We start from the raw sequence: 21,417 nt of genomic DNA, 5'->3' as shown, positions 1-21,417 counted from the left end.
AGGCCCAACTTATCCTATCCTTTGCCATTCCCTGGGCCTTAGCCCCCTCCTTCAGTCCCAATCCCAGGACCCTACCGGCCCCGGCCCCCCCCCTTAGATATCCAACTCAGGTATTTAATTCATAGGCTTCTAAGATCCTAGGCTTAGAACCAGAAGGAGCTTTAGAGGTTCGCAAGTCCAAACCCCCATTTAACAGATGAGAAGACTGAGTCTGGGGGTTCAGACACTTGCCCAGAGTCATATCACTTGTCTATGTCTGAGGTGGGATTCAAACCCTGGTGCTCCTGACTCCAGGTCCAGTAAGTATTCTCTCTCCTATGCAGTTTCCCATCCCTGGGACTTAATCCTCCCCAGCCTAGAATCTGGCTCTCCCAGATCCCCCTAAAACCCTGGAGGAAGAGCAGAGAAGCTGGAATTCACAGTACTCCCCTCCCCCCAATCCTTCCCCCAGGTACCTCCCCAGGAGCTGAGAAAACTTGAATGGGCCTTCAGCTGAACAAGGGCCTCTGAGAACAACTTCCGTGCCTAGAGTTCCAAAGCCCCCAACCCCTGGGCTCAGGAGCCCATGGGAGTGGCCGGGATTTTCTGGGCCCTGCCTTGCTCAGGTCTGGGTAGTGTCCCTGGAGGGAAAAAAAAGACTCACCCTCTGTGCTGCTGGGGATCTGACAATGGAATTTTCTGTTAGAGAGAAAGAAAGAAAAACACCCTGAGTTACCAGCGCCCCCACCCCCACCTAATCTGAGGCTGCTCCAGTCCCCACCTCCCCTAATGTTCCATGTTTTCCATCTTCCCCCTCCCCCCAGATACCCAGCTGACCTGAAAGAGCAATTATGCCCTGGAGTGAAGAGATTCGAGAGTGATGGATTCTCTGCGTGTGAGTTGTGTGTCTTGCCACCTCAGAGGGGGAGCTCCCAGCGAGGGCCCCAGGCCAGGGGGAGAGGACAGCACCTAGCAGAGCAGGAGCCCTTAGCATCTGAGGATCTCAAAGACCTTTTCACTCAGCCCCCAGGGGAAGCAGGTACTTTACCGTCCCCTCTTGGGAAGGGTGGGACTCACCTATGGAGCCTAAAGAGGGATGCAGGGGGATAGGGGACATGATAAGGAGAACCCACCACAATACAAACACTTCCCTTTGTTTCTGTCTCAGGCCTCCTTCCCTTGCCCTCCCCACCGCAATACACCGCTTCTCTGGAGGCTGCTGCCAAATCCGAGAATCAGGAGCTTTTCTGCCTTGACTTAGAGAGATGTCATCCCTCTTTCTAGCCCCATCTCTGACTAACAAAAGGCCCAGACCTAGATAATGGAGAGGAAGGAGGTGAAGGAGGCCAGGATGGGAGCTGGCCGGTGGGAGAATGGCTGGGGGTGGGGGTAGGAGGGTGGCACTTGGCCCAAGCTCTCGATGTGCTCAGTTGGAGGGAATTCTAAGCATGGAGAGAGAAGCCTCCTGCCTGCTTGGTTCTGCCTCTTATCCCAGCCCCACTCCCGGCTCCCAGCCCAGAGCTTGGCCCTGACACAGACCCCAAATCCCTGCTCCTGGCCCTCAGTCTTCCATCCCCTCCCCCCCAACCCCAGAGCATTTGGAACAATGAGCTGAGGCAAGGGAAGGGAAGGGGGGGATAGAGATGAAAACCTCCCAGTTTCTTCTTATTTACAGTGGAGGCTCCTGTCCAGGTCCATGGGAAGAGAAAGCCCCCTCACTAACATGGAAGGGAGGACTTTAGTCCATCCATTTACAGACCAGAAAACATAGGCACAGAGAAGGAAAATGGGCCTGAAGCCACTCTGAGTCCTCATTAAAGTGACTTTGGGAAACCTTCATCCTCATGGAAGTCACTCTGAGATTTATCAGAGGTGAGCTGATGGCTTCCTTTGGCCTCACTTTCAACCTCTCTCCCCACTCAGTCCTGAATTCTAGAAAACATCTAATTGTGTTTGGTCAAATGGGGATGTCAGTCTGGGTCAGTGTGTCTGTCTTAAGAGTCCTTCTGCCTTTCCCCGAAGGGGCTCAATGATGACAGCCGACGTTTATATGGCATTTTAAGGTTTGCCAAGTACTTTCTAAATATTATCTCACTGGATCCTCACAAGAGGCCAGGGAGGAAGGGGCTATTCTTATCCCGATTTTACAGATGAGGAAACTGAGGCAAACAGAGGTTAGATGATTTGCCAGTTTAGAGTTTGAAGCCAAATCTGAACTCAGGATCTTCCTGACTTGAGATTCAGCGTTCTGTCTACCTTTCTACCTAGCTGCCTATGATCACAGTAGAACTGAGAGGGGTCTATCTCTAAAGGTCTCTCCAGTTCTAATGGTGTATTGTCATCGCAACCTGCTTTCCCCGGTGCCCAGAGAAATCCTTGCCCACATCCTCCAAGCCAGCTGTGGCCACACCAGCCTCCCTGGCTCCTCCTTCCTGGCCTCCACCCTCCTCTCCCAGGCTCCATATCCCCCTGAAACAAGGCTCCCAGCCCCACCCTCCAGCCTTCCCAGTCTAATGGGCTTCCTGCCTCCTAACCCTGTCCAAGCCCCTCCCACCTGAGCCCCAGTTCCCTGGCTCCCTTCAGAGCCTCCCTAGCTCCCCTGGGCTCAGTTCTCCCAAATCTCCTTCTCAATCCTGCTCAAACCACTCCCCCACCTTCTCCCTCTAGCCCCTAGCCCCCTGGGGCCACCCATCCGGATGTGTATCTGTCACTCACCGCTAGGTGTCCCCGCTGAGCTACAGATGCCCCTCTGAGGGTTTGGCTCAGTCACCCAGTGGGAGCCGCCAGGGCCGTCCCCCCCTCCCACTTAGTGCCCCCTCCCAGCCACACAGAGCTCCTCTTGTGTTTCCTTTCTTGGCTCACCCCCCCCCCATCACCTTCCTGCTCAGTGTGTGTGTGGGGGCACCTGGCAGGCTGGGCTGTGCCTGTCCCTGCCCCCTTCCATCCACTCCTGGGGAGGGGGCTGGCTCCCTTCCCCTCCTCTCATACAACAGGGAGAGGGGGTGGAACTCTCCTGTGACTCTGGGCACAGGGACCCTCTCAGGCTCCCAGCCAAGGGCCCCCTCAAATCCTCCCTCCCTTCCTCCTTGTGCTGATGGGGCCCAGGCCCATTGCCAAGTCTCTGTCCCACAGAAGGGCCCCATCGATGCCGGGAGGGGCCAGGTGTGCCGTGCTCCCAGCCTACAGTGCAAGCTCCCGGGGGGCCCTCTCCCGGGGGGCTGGCATCTGCCCTCCACCAGGGTCATCCTGGTCTGGGCTCCTCCCCCTCTATCAGAGAATCCAGAACGATCAAGAGCTTCCCAGTACTCCTTTCCTCATGCCCAGCTTCTCCAGCATTTGGCCTTCCCACACTCCTTCCCCAGGCCTCTAAAGGAGACTTGCTCTTCCCCCTCCTCCCGGCCATCTTTTCATCTCCTCCCTTCTTCCCCCTTTCCTCCTTCTCCCTATGGCCTTCCTTAGGACAAGACTGGGACAGAGCCCAGCCCCCTAACTAGTTCTGCCCTATTTCCTACGCCCCCTTCTCTTGCTCTTCCCTCTACCACCCCCCAATCCCATTTTTCCTCACAGACAGTATGGAGTAGGTCAGGAGCTCCCCTCCTGGCTCACTCACACATATCTCTGTCTCTTCTCCTGGAAGACTGTGTTCTCCCTCCCCTGGCCCCCAGCCCCCCAGCCCCTGGCCCCTAGCCCCTCACTGCAGCCCCAGCTCTGAGGGCGGGCGGGCGGGCAGGCAGGCAGCTCACATGGCAAGCTGCATGCAGCAGGAAGTGACTTCAACTATTTGGCCACAAGGCTGGGCACTGCTGTGCTGTGAGCTGGTGCAGACGCCCCAGCTCAGCACACACACACACACACACACACACACACACACACACACACACACTTATATGTGTACACACACAGATCTCTGCACACAAACACACAAAATCCTTGACCCACATACCTGTACCCAAAGCCCTGTAGACACACATGTCCTTCACACACACAGCCATTCCAGGAATGGAATTCAGTTGGGAGAGCAGGCACATAAGCAGAATGTGTTTGCACACTTGTTCATGCACATACAACTCAATGGACAAATCTCACACACGTGCACACACACACGCACCCCTACTATAATAGGAGGCCTAAGCCTTCAGCCCCCAGGAACACTCTGGCCAAAGCACAGTGGGGCCCTGAGGGTGGGTTCAGGGGAACTAACTTTCACCTTCCAAATCACACTTAACATGAAGGCTGAGGTCCCAGGGATACTCCCAGGTCTAGGATGCCACAGCCCTGGGCTAGCACTCACTTCCGCCTCCCTAGCCTAGCCCTGCCTTCAGGTGTGGGCACACACAATAGGGCCCCTGAGACTTCTAAGGTAGGGGTGGGGGGGACAGCTATGGTACAGGGCTTGACTGCTGAGGCTGAGTGGGCAGAGTTATAGCAGGGAGAAGGGTTCCCCTTAGTACCAATGCTTCCCAATGTCTGCCACCTGATGATACCCTTCCCCTCCCACTTCCCTTGCCTGCTGAAGCTCTTTCCCTAGACCCTCTACTGGGACAGGAACTAGTGGGTTTTCATGGACTGACAAATGGATAGATAGACATCTTGAAAGATTTCTCCACACAGACCAATAGTTGGGCTAATGCCTCTGGCTGGGACTAAACCCCAAATATCTCCCTCTCCCCACTGGGGTCCTAACTTTACCCTTATGCTGAGCTAAAAAAAAAAAAACACAAAACCCCAAACCTCTCAAATATCAATTACTTCTCCCCACCCTCCAAGATTCCCCAGGAAGTGATATAGTCACTTTAAGTCACTGTTTCCAGTCTGGGACTGGGAAACAAGCCTGCCTGAGTTCCAGCTCCCTTTCAGGCTGCAGCCATAGCCTCTGGGACTGGGGGGGAGGGAAGCAGGGATGGCAGAAGGCAGGAGATAATACCTAGTGACTGAGGCATGCAAAAGAAAGGATGGAAGGAAGGAAGAGATTGGGCAGGGGCAGCTGAGTTTGGAGGTGGGGAGGAGGGGGGTGAATGGAATTCAGTTGGGAGAGCAGAGCCTAGGCAGGAGGGAGACAGGGATTCAGAGGCCAGACAAAAGGTTGGCACAGAGCTTTCTATTCATCGTTACCTGAGCAGGCTTCTGGGGCAGTCCTGGTTCAGCGGGAGGCCCCTGTCACCAATGCTGTCCACAGGGTGGTCTCCAACAACGGCCGTGTGTCGCCCCCGGCCTGGGGCCCCTTAGGTGCTTTGTAATGGACTCCAGTTGCTAGTGTCCAGGCCACTGGGTTGGTGGTCAGGCAAACTCCCATCTGTAAAGTCAAACACAGGATCCCCCCAGCCATGAACACAGAGAGAACAGACATGTGGGGGAGGGGCAGGAACAAGCTCAGATACAGAAGGTTTGTGCCAGAAAGAAGGGGTGCGAGTTACTATGTACAGGAGAGGGCAGGGGGAGAAAGGTTGTTTATGCCAATGGTATACCTGGCCTGGGGCCCACTGAGCAAGGCTAGGACAGGGAACTCAGCTGCCTGCCTCCCCAGGGGCCACGGCCTGGGGGCGGGAGGCAGAGATGGGAGAAAGGAAGCAGACACCAAGAGATTGGGGAGGAATTACTGGGGGAACAGAAGATGTCTCTCTGTCTTGGGCGAACAACTCTGTGTATGTCTGTGTAGCACACACATGTACATGAGTGTGAATCTAGGTATGTGCAGGTGTGAGTGTATGTAATTTAGTGGACAGAGAAAATAGCACAGCATTCATACCTCCCCATCTGTGACAGTCTTAAGTGTCTCACTGGGTTGGGGTTTTTGTTTGTTTGGTTGATTTTTGTTTTGTTTTCAATAAATTCGGTCAGAGGAAAGGGGAAGGGCAAGTGCCTATGGGATCAGGGGGGAATCAGCCCCATATCCTCTCTGGGCATCTGCCTGTGTTAGCTCTGGGGCTCCAAAGGTACACCTGGCCTGGGCCCCTCAAGCAAGGCCGGGAGGGGGCACTTAGCTGCCTGCCTCCCCAGGGGCCGGGGCTGGAGGCACAGAGAGTATCCCCAGACAGCACCCCTTGTTCTCCCCTACTTTTCTCTCTGTCCTAGCAGTGATATCTGCCCATGTGGCTTATATGCATGTCACAGGATTGTGGGATTGAGAGAATGGACATCCAGCCCAGCTCCTTCATTTAAACAGACCCAGAGGCAGAAGGTGTCTTGCCCAGGGTCATGTGGGCACCGAGGAGCAGGGCTAGGGACTACTCCACCTCCCAATTCGGTGCTGCTCCCCCAGACCGTCGTGTTTGTACGGATCTGTGTGTGGATGGTGTGTGCGTGTTGGCTGCATGGCAGAGGGGCTGGGGAAGTGTGCACAAGCATGGATGGGCTGCCCTCCCACTCTCTTATCTGTGTCTTCGTGTCTCACTCTGTGGGAGCCTGGCGCCGTGTGCCCATGTCTGTTCTGCTCATCTCTGTCTCTCTGGATGAGTATGTGTGTGCGTGCCTACTTGCGTTTGGGGATTGGGGGGGTGGGGAGGCTCTCTTGTTCTGCCTGAGCTAGGCCGGCCAGGACAGCTCTGTGTCCTGTGGGGACAGGTGCCTGTGGGCAGCAGCCCTGATGCCTTCCTGCCCTGCACTCCCCTTCCCCTGTTCCAGCTCCAGGACCATGTTGTGTGTGGAATCCAGTGTGTCAGCATCGAACTGTGTGTAACTGTGTGCTGGGCAGCTACACCCCTGTGTGTCATCACGTGGGGTACTTAGTATCTGTGTGTCAGGGTGTGTCACTGTGTCTGCCTTTGTGCGACGACAGCATGACCATCACTGTGTGTGTGTGTGTGTGTGTATGGAGCAGGTGTTGTGTTATTATATGTTGTGTGCTTGTCACTGTGTGTGTGCATGTATTGCTATGTTGCGGGTCTTTGTGTTGGTGTGTGTCTGTTGGGGAGCGGTTATGTGTCCCTCCCTCTCTATCTCCTGTACTCTGTAGGATCTAACGACTTCCCAAGCCTGGATTAGTGACAATTTATCCACCAGGCAGAGAAGGAGAATTCCAACCTGCCAGTTACTCCCTCCCCCTCCCTCCCTCCCCTCCCCCACTTTGGTCTCCAGCACAGAAATGCAGCCCTACATCCTCTGGCCCCTGGCGCCAATGGAGAATGAGGGACCCCCTCCTGTGCTTGCTGCCTCCCCCTCCCACCACCACTGCTCATTCCCCCCAAAGGGCTGTGGGGGCAGAACCAGTGCACTGGAAAGCCTGGGTGGGCCTGAGGTCTGGAAGAGGAGGCGCCCAGACTTCAGGTCCCTCCAGGCTCTCCCCCACCCCCAAAGCTAGCCTGCTTCTGCTCTCCTTGCTCCCTCCCCACCACCAGACTCAAAAGGAGGACTGAGAAACAGGCCTAGAGGTTGGAGGGGAGGCAGAAGAGGGGCGGAGGGATGCTCCCCATCATCCTTCCACCTGCCAACCCAAAAGAGGGAGGGGGCCAAGCTGGGCAGCAAACCAGGCTGGGTTCTGGGGAGATGGGCCCCCCTGCCAATGTGAGGGGAGTTCCTCCCCACTCCCTCACTGCTCTCAGTCCCCTCAGCCTGTTCCTGACCCCTCCTCCCTCTCCCTCCCACTCAGCACCTGTCCCCCAAGGATCGCTAAGGACTTTCATCTGTGCAGTCTGGCAAGACCATTCTCCTGGATGGCCCAATCTGCACCCCCACCAATGGATGCCCCCCACTGTGTGAAAGAGGAAGATAAGTCCCACCTCAGGGACTGGAGAGGGGGCAGTGAGGCGTGGGGGCTGGGGGGGGGGAGTGCTCAGCCTAAGGCTCCATCACATGTTTTCCATTAGCCAGGGCTCTGGCCTCCTTGCTTGGGGGGTGTTGGTCCAGAGATTTTTTCTGCTTACAGACATCAGCCCAGACCACACAAGAGAAAGACAGAGACAGAGACACATCAGACAGAAACAGAGACACACAGGGTCAGGGAGACAGACAAAGGTATAGACATAGAGACATGAATGCAGTCAGAAGAGACTGAGGACTTCTCAGAGACATACCAGGAGGCGCGCACGGGCACACACACAGAGGCAGAGAGACAAACTCAGAAGCAGGAACATGGAGAGAGACAGATGAAAGAGACAAAGACAGAGAGAGATAAAGAGACTGAAAAATACTGTGAGAAACGGTCAGAGACACAGAGAGATAGCCGGATACAGAGAAGGACAAAGGGAGAAAAAAGAGAGAGATAGAAAGACAGACTCCCAGAGAGAGATGAAAGACTGGAAGAGACCAGAATGAGCAGGGGAGAGGGAAGGATGAAAGATGGGGGGGGGCAGGAGAGTGATACTGAGTGAAGGAGAAACACAGGGAGGGGGGAAGGAAGGAGAGGTGCTGAGCCAGGGAGACAGCCATGGAGTTGGTCAGAGGCTGTGGGCAGCGGCCAAGGGAGCACAATCCTGCGGAGCTGGGGAGGGGGGAGAGCATCTCAGCCCTAGCACCTCCCACCTCCTGACCCCTCAAGCCTTGGAAAGATAACAGGCCCGAATACTGCTGACTTGCGGTTCAGAAATCCAATATCCTCAACGGTGAACTAATCGACTACCTGAGCCCCTGGCCTGCTCGCCCCGATTAATCCTGCTGCTTTACCGGCTTAATTAGTTTAACAGTTTCAGGGGCAAAGAAGCAGAGAACATCGGCTCCCCTTCCCTGCCCTGCAAGGACAATGTCTCCTCTCAAGCCTGGCTGAGACCCCCCCACCCCCCCATCCTGAGCCCTAAGCCCTGCACAGTCTCCTTCCCCTCATTTGAGCTGCCAACACCCAGTGACCCGTCCCCCATTCTGAGGCCCCTAGCCCCGCACAGACTCCTCATTCTGATACCCCTAATCCTACAAAGGCCCCTTCAATCCTGAGTCCCTTTGGGCTCTTCAGGCCTCCCCTCTCCTAATTCTGATCTGCCTGGACCACAGGTCTCCCTCCTCCATTCTGCCCTCCCCTTGCTGCAGAGCCCACCCAGCCCTACAGAGACTTGTCTTGTCCTGAGGCCCCATCTCCTACAAGGATCCTTCAGTCCAATCCCCACCCCCTACACCTCCTTGAGCACCCTTATCTTAAATATGCTCCCTGCTTGGACCACACCCACCAAATTGATACTCCCTGGCCTGGGTCTCCTCTACCCTTACCACCCCACTGGGAATACCATCCCTTCCCTTCCCTTCCTTCCACCCCTATGTCTTCTTCCCAACTTCCCTCTCTATGGCTCCAGGCCTTGTCCACTCTCTCCAAAATTCTGCCCTTTGGGGCTCTGTGGTTCAGAGAGGGGAAGGGGTAGAAGATTCTACCCACTACTCCTACTCATTTACCTACACACTGGTCCCCCAACATCAGCTTCCTCTTGCCCAGTATTTCATAGAAAGAAGGGCACCCAAGTTATGGCACAGGGCATGGCATGCTCCCTGTAGGCCAAGGGGCTATAAGGATGACACCTGAGAATCACACAAAATTCCCAGTGATACCCCATCCATCACCATCAAAAGTGTTGGACAAGTGTACACACACACAGACACAGACACAGATCTTGGGTCAATAGTGAGTCAGGCACTCAAACCCCCTCACCAAAAATGTAACAACCACACACAGCTGCCTGTTGCGCCACCCTCACTCACCTCCAAAGCAGAGGAAGGCACACAACTGTCCCACCTTCTTCCCATCCCAAAAGCATGAGGCAGGAATACTAATACAACCTGTTATATATTCCATCCCAACAAAGTCAAGAAGGTTACTGGTTGCATCATCAACCCCCCAAACAAGAACTAGGTGAGAGGTCCTCAAGTACAGATTAGGAAACACTCTTCTCTCCTAGAGGCAGAGAACTGGGGTCTACTGGGATAGAATGTTGTATACACTGTTATGTGTAGTCACTATACTCAGTGTTTTTCACTTACTTGTTCCCCTTAATCACAGAGGAGGTTTCAAACTGGAGGAAGGGGCTAAGTTGTTTTGTTTTTAGTAATGACTGACATAAAGACAAATGGCATCAATAATTTTTTGTAAAAGATTTAGAAACAAGGTGACATGTTCCTCGTTCCAACAGTCAAATGGGCTTACTCCCCCCCTTCCCCCTCTACAACAACAACATCAGACAAGGCATACCTGAGCCAAACAAACATCCTTGTTATCCTTACCAACCATGTGAAAAAAGGCGGGTACCACAGCAACACTCCTTCTCCCTCTGAACACCCACCACAGGACGGGCACATGAGATTCTAAGTAGTGAGGCCAGAGCCTGGCCTATACAACCTGTTGCTCAGACCCTAGCATTATGACCCTGTGAGGACACAAGCACAGTACCCCAGGCCAAATCCATCTGTCTATTGTCAAAGATATCACCAATGACAGGCAAAAAGGTCACAGCTTCCTGTGGCCACCCAAGGCGCAAAGGCCTAGCAAGAAGCTTGGGGCCTCAGATGCTGTGGACAGATGAATTGGGTCCCTTCATACCCATGGAGCTGGTTGGTGTCCTGGACAGAGCTCACACCATTCTCTCTAGGGAAACCTAGGCATTCTGGGGCTGGAGAATGGCCACCCTTCTCCTTTCAAAGCTAAAGCCAGATCCAGACCTCATCTCCCTTCCACACCTCTTTCTCCAACACTCTTTACTTGGTCTCACATCATCTACACCCCTCCACAGTGAGGGGTGGAGATGGTGCACTTACCTTCCCCTCCCTATCCCACATTTCTCCAGGGCAGTCAGTCCCCTAACCCTGCTGCTGCAGCCCTCCTTTGGAAACAAACACTCTCTCCCTCCCCTTCATTCTCTTGCAATAACTCTTAATTTCATCCTCCCTCTTCTGCCCTGTTATTTATTATTTAATTCAGTTGGAGCGTCTGGGGGACCGGGTGGTAGGAGTGGAGAAAAGGTTGGGAAGGATTCTGGCAGCGGGGCAAGAATAAACAGGACCTGGGGGAGGTCTGGGTCTGTCTGTCCCTCCTGGGGGTGGAGGTAGGGATGGGGAGGAATCAGATGGGATAGAACGGAGCACCCTAGCACTGGCACCCAACCCGCCCGCCCCCCCCCACACACACACACAGAGGTTTAGGCCACAGTTTGAGGACAGGCCTGTGTGGCAGGAAGTGGAGGGCCAAGGAGACTCCCCAGCTCCCCAATTTCAACTCCCAGAGCTAGGCCAAAGTAGGGGGAGGCGGGGGAAGCCAGATGAGTCACTTAGGGGAAAAGGCTGAGTCTACAGTGGTCAGAGGTTGGTGCAAAAGGCAAAGAGCCAAGAGGCAATGGGGTCTAGGCCTAGCCCATACTAGGCTTTGCTGTGTGACTCTGGAAAATACACTCAACCATTCTGGAGCTGTTTCCAGTTCATACTATATCCCTTCAGCATAGGATCAGAGGGGAAAATCAGGAAAAAATGATTCCTATTCCAATAGCCTTTTAAGGTTTTTAGGGCACCACACTGAGGGAAGCAGTATGGGATAAAGGCACCAGATTTGGAGTCAGGAAGACCTGTGTTCATATCCTGAACCTTGTCTGAATGACCTTGGGCAAGTCAAGGGCTTTCCTCATTTATAAAACAGAAGTCATAATAGCACCTCCCTCTCAGGGAAGTTCTTTGCAAACTTTATGATTATCCCTATTTTACTGATAAAAAACAGCTTAGAAGTTAACTGTCCTGTCCAGTGATAAAGCTAGCAAACAGCAGAACTGCGTCTTTTGACTTTAGCCTCAATTTAGCAAAGTTCTCTCTCCTTTATCAGAGCTGAGAGAGACTACAAACCCATCTGATCATTCAACAGAGGGGGGAAACTGAGGACCCAAGATCAGACAACTAGCAAGGAGAGAAGCCTGCCTCACATTCCCTTGGCTTTGTGGGCCTCAGAGGCCCAGGGCAGTGGGCACTCAGGTGGACAAGCCTCAAAGCACCATAGAGAAGAGAGAGCAGTGAGGGCTGGAGGCTCTCATTGATTCTCCCCATCTACCTGGCATTGAAGGTCGAGGACAAGGGGTGGGGAGAGAAGGCTGGCTCTTCCCTTTTGAGGGGAAGGAAGTAGGGAAAGCACAGCAGGATTAGTGCTTTGGGGTGATCACGCCACTTAACTCCTCATGAAAGGAAATGGCACTTAGGCAGCTGAGAACACAGATGTGGGCTACTTAAGCTGGAAGAGCCTTAGAACCCAGAATGTCAGAGCTGGGAGGGTCCTTAGAACCCAGAACATCAGAGCTGGGAGGGCCTTAGAACCCAGAATGTCAGAGCTGGGAGGGCCTTAGAACCCAGAATGTCAGAGCTGGGAGGTTCATAGTCTAGAGGTGAAAACAGCCTTAGAGACTGTCCAGGGTTTCTTAATCTGGAGTCCAAGAATTTAAAACACATTTTTAGATAACCGTATTTCCATAGAATTAGTTTCCTTTGAAATCTTACAGATTTAATTTCATATATTTTAAAGAGGGTCAGAGGCTTCACCAGATGGCCAAAAGGTCCCAGGACACAAAGACAGTCAAGAACCATTGATCTCATTTACCTCCTCTCATTTCTCATATGAGCAAGCTGATGCCCAGGGAAGGTAAGGGCCAGGGTACAGGGAGCCAGCTGGTACAATGAGAAGTCAATCAATCAATCAATAATTCTTAAGTGCCTACTATGTGTCAAGCACTGAGTTAAGCGCTGGGCAGACAAAAAAAAGGCAAAAGACAGTGCCTGCCCTCGAGGAGCTTACAGTCTAATGGAGGAAATAACATGCAAACAAATGTATATACAAAGCAAACTACATACAGGATAAATAGGACATAATTAACAGAAGGAAGGTGTTGGAATTGAGAGGGTTGGGGGAAGTCTTCCTGTAGAAGGCTGGATCTTAGCTGGGGCTTAAAGGAAGCCAGGGAGGTCAGTAGTCAGAGGGGAGGATGGAGGGCGTTCCAGGCACAGCCAGAGAAAAGACCCAGAGCCAATCCAGAGATGGAAGAATCAGGAGGCCAAGGTCACTGGAACAAAGGAAATCCCTAGCAGTGAAAAAGGTCTAAGAAAACTGGAAAGGGAGAAGGGGGCTACATCATGAAGGGTGTTGAATGCCAGCACATTCTGTATTTGATCTCAGAGGTAATGGGGAGTCATGGGAGTTTCTTGAGGGTCGACAGAGTGCAAAAAGACCCTAGTTCAAACACCCCCTCAGACCCTTATGAGCTATGTGTCCTTGGGGATGTAACTTAACTGCTCTGGGCCTTGGCTTCCTCATCTATAAAATCGGATTATAATAGTGCCTATGTCATGGTGCTTGTGTTAATACACAAAGTGTTTTTTCAGTCCATAAAGCACTATATATGTTATAGCTATTGCTGTTATTAGTAGTAGTAGTGGTGGTATGTGACTTACCCAAGACAGATAGTCAGGGGCAAAGCCAGTGAGTCCTCTTTCTAATGTGCAAGCTACCTCTTAAGGGACTTTACACATCCCACCCCTGCATTTTACACAGAAGGAAACTGAGGTCCAAAGGAAGAAAGGACTTGTCCAAGGCCACACAACGATAAAACGACAGAGCTGGGATTAGAAGCAGCTGCCAGACCGGGCAATTCCAGGAAAGCTGAGGATGGAGTGAGCTCTCACCAGGGCAGATCCTTCTAAGAAGGGGGGAGGTTGGTCTCCCAATCTCTTCTTCTGAGGTTCCACTGGCCCTGACTCCCCAGTGAGATGCTTCATTTGGAGGGGCTGGGGGGTTTTTGGGGGGCTTACAAAATCCAGTGACAGATGGCCTGCTGAGGCAGCAGCGCTCCGGCCGGCTGGCATGCTCAGCGCTCGCTCCCGCACAGGGAAACGGGCTAATTTTAGCTGCGGCCTCAGTGCCAGCTTTGTTCCCCCGCCCGCAGAAAAATGGGGGTGTGTGTGGGGGGCGCCAGGCTCCCCATCCCAGAATGCACTGCAGGCTGCCTGGGGAGTAGCATAGGACACCCCCTCTCCCCCCAGCTCTTGTCACCAAGCCATCTTATGACAACCTCCCCCCTCCATCCCAACCTGGCTGCCCAGATGATTGGTCAAAAGAGAAGGTATGTGGGGTGAGCCAGAGACAGGACACCCCAAGAGTGGGACAACATGGGGTGTGGAAGAGGAACCAAGGCCTTCAGGCCAGGACAGTGAGTCCAGTTCAGTCAGGCTCTCCCCATCCCCCAGCTCTGGATCTCCGGGGGCGGGCCAGGCCCTCCCTTGGCCTGTGGGAGAGACCAGCTGTCCAGAGCCACAAACCTGGCTATGGGGGCCCAGACAAAGTGCTGAGGAGTCAGTGCCTGCCCAGCCCCTCCCTGAGGCCTGGCCTGGGACCCTGTTGCCCTGGCAACTCAGAGGCTGTTGCCTCTGAAGGGCGATGAGGGCTGGGGAGGGCCTGGAGATGAGCCTGCCTCTCTTCTGGGAAGGGCAGGAGGGCTGGGTGCAGAAGAGACTCAGGGACATGGAACCTTCAAGGATGCTCCTGTTTGATGAGAAAAAGAGATAGATTCCCACCTCTACCCCCTTCCTTACAGGGAACAGGGAGGGGCCCAGGCACTCCCAACCCTGAGGTAGCTACATCACAAAGCCCCAGGCCTCAAGGCCTGCTGGGAGGGGGAAGAGGACCTTGCCCAGCAGGAGATCAGGCCTGGTGGTACTCTCTCTCCAGGCCTCATACCCCTCCACCAGGTTAGGCTTTCCAGAATCCCAGCCAATTTCCTTACCCAGGAATCTCCCCTCGTCTCCCCTCAGCCCTAGGCTCAAAGAAATCCTTTTCTGGTCCTAGCCAGAGCTTTGTGGATTTGGGAAGGGGTGCAAGTACTGGGGTCTACAGTGCATATGATGAGGCACCATTAGTATTCACCTTCCAGTGAGACCTTCTGCTTGTTGAACTTTCGCTTCACCTACTGTTATAGCCAGAGATCTCAAAGGACTTTGTAACTGGGCAGAAGGTGGGAATGAGGAAAGACTAGTGCACCTGTGGTACAGATGGGAACAATGAGGCTCTCAAGTGCTTGCCAAGGACCAGAGTGTAGGAAGAAGTTGGTGGCAGTGTCCTTGTCTCCATTGTCAAGTGAAGTCAACATGCATTTTTTAAAAAGGACCTTGCTAAGTGTTAGGAAGACAAAGGTTAAAAAGCAATCCCTGCCCTGAAGGAGTTTACAATCTAATATTGGGGGGGGGGGGAATAAGTGCACAGGATGGAAGTAATAGATGGATGGGAGACACTTTGAGCTCAGTACCCTCAGGGCCCAGTTGGGGAGGGCCTTAGCAATGGACAAATTCCCAACAGCAGAGGCTGGTCCCAACTTCCTGTGTCTGAGATGGGAAGGGATGGGGAAAGGCCAATTTGGCTAAGTCCAAGATTTGTGAATCAAGACCTAGAAGGTACAAGGGTTCAACCCAGTCCAGAACAGTCAGAACCCAAGAGTGGAGGCTTCTCAGACTGCCTTCCCTTCTCTGGGCACTCAGCTCCCTACCCAGCTACTCTCATATTACCAGCAGCAGTCTCACAAAATCTCCCCTTGTTCAATGCTAGAACCATGATCTCTGGATGCTACTGCCCAAATTACCCACTCAGGGCAAGGGATATGAGGTGGGAGTGTGCCCCAGGACCCTCCCTGGCAGGTGAGAGGAGGAACAGAGGCCAGAGGTACCAAAGCTCTCAACATCCCAAGCTCAAGATTACATGACCTCCAAAAACTTTGCTTTGCTCCCAAAGTACCACAATGAAGGAACCAGAGGTACCTTGGGAGGGGGACCCACAACAGGTGGGAGTCATCCACAGAATCTGACTTCCAGAGCTGGGAGAGGATTTGAAACATAGAATGTCAGAGCTGAGAGGGGGCCTTAGAACACAGAATGTCAGAACTGGGAGGGCCCTTAGAACACAAAATGACAGAATGGGATGGACCTTAGAACACTGACAGAGCTGGAAGGTCTCTTAGAACGCAGAATGTCAGAGCTGGGAGTACCCTACATCTAGTTCCAACACCTTCATTTAATAGAAGGAAAGCAAGGCTTTAAGAGATGGGTAGCCATTGACTCAGGTCACATAGTCAGTGGACAGTTAGTCCAAGGACCCCAGATTTTTGAATCCCAAGCCAGGGCTCTCCCATGAGACCATACCGGGGGAAGAGAACCAGTATTTATTGAGCACCCACTATATACCAAGCACTATGCTAAGAGTTTCACAAATATAATCGTTAGCTCTTGATATTGCTTCTTCAGTGGGAGTTGGGGGGAAGGAGACAGCCCAGACACTGACCAGTTGACAAATCCTACCTACCCTCCATCTCCAGCCTGGCACCCCCTTCCTTCTTGGGCTGAGATTCCAATGAGCTTGCTCCAGAAAGGCTGCCCTCCCCCTCCCCACTGTCTCTACTCTCTGGGCTCCAGGGCAGCTGATCTCACCCCACCCCCCTCCCGGAGGCTGCAGTGGCCAAACCAGGGACCTGAGAATGGAGGACAGCCAAGTCTCTGCCAGGCAGAGCTGGGGGAGGGGGAGAGGTGGTGATGGAGGCAAGAGCCAAGTGAGGTTCCTGGCTCTGAAGGAGATCCATGGGGAGCAGGTAGGGAAGCAGACAGACCTAGAGACAAGGACACAGAGACAGCAAGATTTACACTGAGACACAGAGACACCCACACAAACAGAAACAGAGGTAGAGACAGAGACACGGGCAGGGCCAGATACAAAGACACAGAGACGATCGGGATAGAGAGACAAGGGGAGATGTGGAGACAAAAACAGAAATGGAGGGGCTGAGAGACAGAGACAGACATTTAAAGACATGCTGCAGGCCCCGAAGGAGAGAATAGCTAGGGAGAGACAGAGACAGTCAGAGAAGACACATTCAGACACACAGAGGGAGACAGACTGAGAGAGAGTGTGTGAAGAGGAGGAGGAGGAGGAGGAGGGATGGGGGAGACAAAAAGGGACAGGGGGGGGGGGGGAGGAGGAGGAGAGAAGGGGGAGTGTGAGGAGGAGGAGGCACAGGGTGGAGGCAGGAGGAGGAACAGCAAGTGAGGGGGGAAACAGGAGGGGGGGGCCCTGGCCACAAATGGAATGTGTGTCTGCACATGAGGCTCCCAGATGCGTTTGGCTCGGGTTTCACAGGGCAATCGCTGCAGAGCTGTTGGGAGGGGCCTGGCCGGGCCAGGCGCCCCTGTTCCCATGGAGGCCGGCACCTTGGGGGCATGGGCTCCTGGCACCGTGAGCTTGGGGCGTGGGGTACCCTGACTGGAGGGGGAGAGGAGAAATCCCAGAGAGAATGGAGGGAGCCATTAGGAGCCAAGCCCCCCAATCCTAAGCCCTCAGCCTGGGCTACACCCTACACAGCCAAGGAGGCAGGGGTGTGAGGAAGGGAGGAAGGTTTCCTGGAAGACGGGGTGAAGGAAACTCTCTGCCTGCCTTCTACTGGAGTCCTGCTCCAACTCAGAGGTGGCCACACAGGGTCTTGGTGAGCTGGGGAAAGCAAGCACCCAGACACCCCAAGCAATGTGGTTGCCTCCCAAAACTGAGTGGGGACCTGGAGCACTGTGCTGAGGCCAAGGAGATGTGATGCAGGAGGGCTTGGAGATTGTGAATTCAGATCTGTAATCCTAACACAGCACCAAGGCCTACCCGGGCTCCGGTTGCCACAGCAACGGCAGGTCAGAGGGCAGAGCGGGGCGCCCGTTCCTCTAAGTCAGAATCCCAATTGTTAAAGGCTCAGAATAAACAGCTGAACCGGTGGGGGGGGCCTGTGGGGGGGGGGGGGGGGGGAGAGGTTTGCCTGGCTCAGTGTGATGTTGTCAGGCGGCCTCACTAATTGTCTGATGGAACGTAGGGACCAAAGCAGTCTCTTAACTGCTTCGGTGCCACTGGGTCTACACCCCCCCAACTTCCCTGGCCTCTGCACTACCACCCCAGCTCCCACCCTGACTCCCACGCCCCCCTCAGCTGAACTCCTCCCAAGGAGAGGAGGTGAGAAGCTAGCCCGGTGGTCAGGGTGGGCCTGGGGTTTGCTTTGGAGACTTTCAGGGCCATCTGTTGGATATGTATGGGGTGTTTTCTCTAGCCTTCCTGGAAGTTAAATGCTTAAAAATCTCCCACTGGCCCTCTCTTGAATTGCCCACACACACCACACAAACACACACACACACACACACACACGGCCTGGGCTGGTGGAAACTTTCGATTTTCTCTTCCTACCCATTGGTAGCATCTGTTGAACCAGAGGTGGGAGGGGAGATGGGACAGCTGGGATACCTCCTCCTCCAAGGAGACTTCCTGGGTTCTGCCAAAAGTTTCCTCCTTCCAGCCCAGGCCTCTACCTCCCTGGTGGTCTCCGGATGTGAACAGCTGGACTGGTTCTCCTCTAGGAGCTATGTCTCCCCTCATCAGCCTCGGAACTCCCTTACTCAGACTTGGGACTGTGTGCCCTCCATAACATAAGCCCTATACTGGCCTGGTAGCAGGAGAAGGAAAGGAGATGGGGGCCTGGGGATAGGGCATCCCTGGACAGGGTTTCTGTTGACTGGCACATTGTGGGTGAGGAGAGGAATACACAGAAGAGAGAGGGTGGAATTAAGAAATAGTGGTCAGGACTCAGCTCCTCTAGGGGACAAAAGTGCCTAGGGAGAGAGACTGACCATGTACACCAGCTGGGCCCAAGAAGGCTTCCTCAGGCACGTGGGCATCCCCAGGAGGGTATGTGTCCAGTCCAGCCCAGCCCCAGGCCTTGGGAGAGCACAAATGGGAACTTGTTCTCTCTCAGGATGTCTTCTGTTCTCACATACCTAGTATCTATGGCCACACTCACAGGACCAGCTACCCCCAGGCACAGACAAAGCTTCCTTCGGTCACTGCCCACAGGCACAGCCCAGCACCCTCAGGTCCTAACCAAGTCCCACCCAGCAGGGCTGCAGGCACAACCAGTCACTAGGCCATGATAATTCTGGATCTGGATCCCCCTTCACTATCCCTCCAACCCCTACCACAGTAAGTCCCTCGAGGGCAGGAATTGTTTTCTGCCTTTCCTAATATCCCCAGAGTTTAGTCCAGTGTCTACCAAATGGTGCTTAATAGATAACATTCTGGCTGACTGTAGCAATCTAATCTCACAGTTATATCCTCATCCCTCCACAGGGACAGTGTTTCAATCACCCTCTCATACATACCCCAGTACCCCCACCCCAGGCACAGGCAAAGTTTCACTGTTATCCTCTTGCCATCCTCCCATCCCAACATACACACACACACACACACATACACACACTCACACACTCACTCAGATACTGAGGGAAGGGTTCTCTGGTCCCAATCTTTGCCCCCTGCCGTGTGGCTCCCAATGGTTGGGAAGGGGGCACACAGTGTCATTAAGATGATGTCCTTGGGAAAGGCCACCCCAACCCTCAGAAAGGCACTCAGCTTAGAGATGCCCCACAATGTATCTACAGCTTACCTGTAGTTGGGTCTTTCGGTGAGATCCTTACCTGACACAGAATCTATTCCAAGCATTGATCCCTCTCGGGAACCCCAGAAATTCTGGACCTTACCACAGATTCCCCAGAAACCCAAAGCCCACCTATTGTAAGGCCTAGCCTGAGCTTAAAAACTGGTCTTGGGATCAGAAGTCCTTTGGCTTCTCTCTGGGTCTCGGTTTTGACATCTGTAAAAATAAGGAGTCTGTACCTGATGATGTCCAGGACCCCTTCTGACTCCAATATTCTGTGATTCTATGAGCTGAAAGGGGACCTTAGAGACAGTTTGGTACAATGTCTTATTTTACAAGGAAGGGAGCCAAGGTCTGGAACCGGGAAACGATCTACCCAAGGCCATACAGTCAGCCTTCTGGCTACACCACACAGAAAACCCATTCAAAGTGAAATAAGTAAATGAAGTAAGACTAAGGGAAGGTAGTTTATTTTAAGCCCCTGAACCCAATTTTAATTATCCACACTGCCCTCCAAGGCCTCACACCTTTGATGTGATCTAGTCAATCCAAACTTACTCCAGAGATCTCAAAGGGCCCTTCTTTCTGGGAGTCCATGCCCGCTCTCCAGCCTGGAACAAGGACCTTGCATTCTCTCCACCAGACTTGGCCTCCTTAGAGCTAACCTTTCACCTTGGCTGAAGGGTGCTTTCGGGAAGGAGGGCAGAGCCCTGTGGCTCCTTAACCCCTTGTGTGCCCCGTCTTTCCACTCCATCCCCCTCTAGCATCTGCCTGTGAATTCTTCCTCCTTCCCTCCTCCCCTCTGCCCCAGGGGCTAGGTTTCCCAGGAGCAGAGAACCTTCCCTGCCTCTCCCCTTGCCACCTCCACTGCCCTCCCTAGGATCAGATGCCTCGGCCAGAGCAGCTGAAAATGACCCAGGCTATTTTAGATTCAGGATCACATTGCAAACTCCCCCTCTGCTTGGCAGCCACCCTGCCTCCCCCCCATCCCCTACAGGGTCACCCTTCATCCCTTCTCATTCCCTCCCCCCTAAACACACTCCAAGAATCAAAGGAAGCACAGAAGAGCAGAACTGGAAGAAATCTTTACAATTATCCATACAAAAGGGGAAACTGAGGTTCTGACAGGAAAAGTGATTTAAAAGGCATCACAGCCCAGGAAGCAGAAGGAGCAGGGAAGAGGCCTGTAATTTCACTGGTACAGGGCACTCTCAGATGAGGAAATAACCTTCTCTGTGATTTACAGTATTGGGCAAGTTGCCTAGAGCACGAGGGGTTAAAGAATGATTTGCCCAGGGTCATACAGCCAGGAAGTGTTAGAAGTAGAACTTGAACCTAGGGCTTTCTGGCCCCAAGGCCAGCTCTCTATCCACTACACCACACGTGGAAGAAAGAACCCTGAATTTGGAAGCAAAGGACCTCTCTGCTCTGCCACCAGCACCAACGGGGGCCCTCAGGCAATTAATTTAGCCTCTAGACCTCAGTTTCCTCATATGTAAAATGAAGGTGCTGACCTACTGTGTAATAGAAACTGCCCTGGCTCCGGAGTCATGGTTCGAATCCCACAAGTGTTGTTTGGGCCTCAGTTACCTCATCTGTACAATGGGAGGGTAGGACTGGATAAGGGTCCCTGAAGTCCCCTTAGGCTCTAGATTTTTAACCAGATGACCTCTAAGGTGCCCTCCAGTTCAAAATCTATGATCCCAAGGCCACACAGTGAGTTACTACTACCTCCCAGAGGGTCTGTGCTGTTTCCTCTTGAAAGGCAGTTTTCATCGAGAAAGTCAAGGCCCTCCCTGGCCCCCCCAGCTCTGTAGCCAAGAAGAGTAACTCTGCTCACCCAAAAGAAATCGGGCATCAGGGTTAATGAAAATCAGACTTGGGACTAAACCATCCCTCCATCCCTCCATCCCCACCCCACCTCCAAAACGGCTACCCCTGCCTTACTTCCTCCTCTCTTTTTGGGTCTGGTTCTTGTGTTCTCTTAGAGGTGAGGGTGGAGGTAGAGGGAGTTCTCTATTTTGCTGTTGTATTCTTTGAGATTGAGGGAGAAAATAAGGGAGTGGGGGGG

General features: G+C 53.4%; 3 protein-coding genes across 5 annotated transcripts in view; 1 reads left to right on the top strand and 2 right to left on the bottom strand.

The window, feature by feature from the left end:
* AHDC1 (AT-hook DNA binding motif containing 1) overlaps nt 1-5,305 on the bottom strand; it is a 30,979-nt gene extending 25,674 nt beyond the window's left edge. For 2 of the 3 annotated variants that reach the window (XM_069078989.1, XM_069078991.1), the window contains exons 1-3: nt 5,092-5,305; nt 817-948; nt 644-678 (exon numbers count right to left, since the gene is read on the bottom strand). The gene's annotated coding sequence lies outside the window, so the exon portion shown is untranslated. Of the gene's footprint in view, nt 1-455; nt 621-643; nt 679-816; nt 949-5,091 lie in introns of all 3 variants that reach the window. The other variant, XM_069078990.1, reaches the window with a different exon arrangement.
* The window catches only part of PPP1R8 (protein phosphatase 1 regulatory subunit 8), a 373,418-nt gene that overhangs the window by 174,263 nt on the left and 177,738 nt on the right, over nt 1-21,417 (top strand). The gene's annotated exons all lie outside the window — the stretch shown is intronic.
* WASF2 (WASP family member 2) overlaps nt 1-21,417 on the bottom strand; it is a 343,739-nt gene that overhangs the window by 158,823 nt on the left and 163,499 nt on the right. The window lies entirely within an intron of this gene.

Source organism: Petaurus breviceps, unplaced genomic scaffold, assembly GCF_028583685.1.
Source record: "Petaurus breviceps papuanus isolate PSGF00001 unplaced genomic scaffold, PetGlider_PUasm1.0 91041, whole genome shotgun sequence".
Taxonomy (NCBI): domain Eukaryota; kingdom Metazoa; phylum Chordata; class Mammalia; order Diprotodontia; family Petauridae; genus Petaurus; species Petaurus breviceps.
The sequence above is the reverse complement of the archived record's forward strand: the minus strand, read 5'-3'. Positions and strand labels throughout refer to the sequence as shown.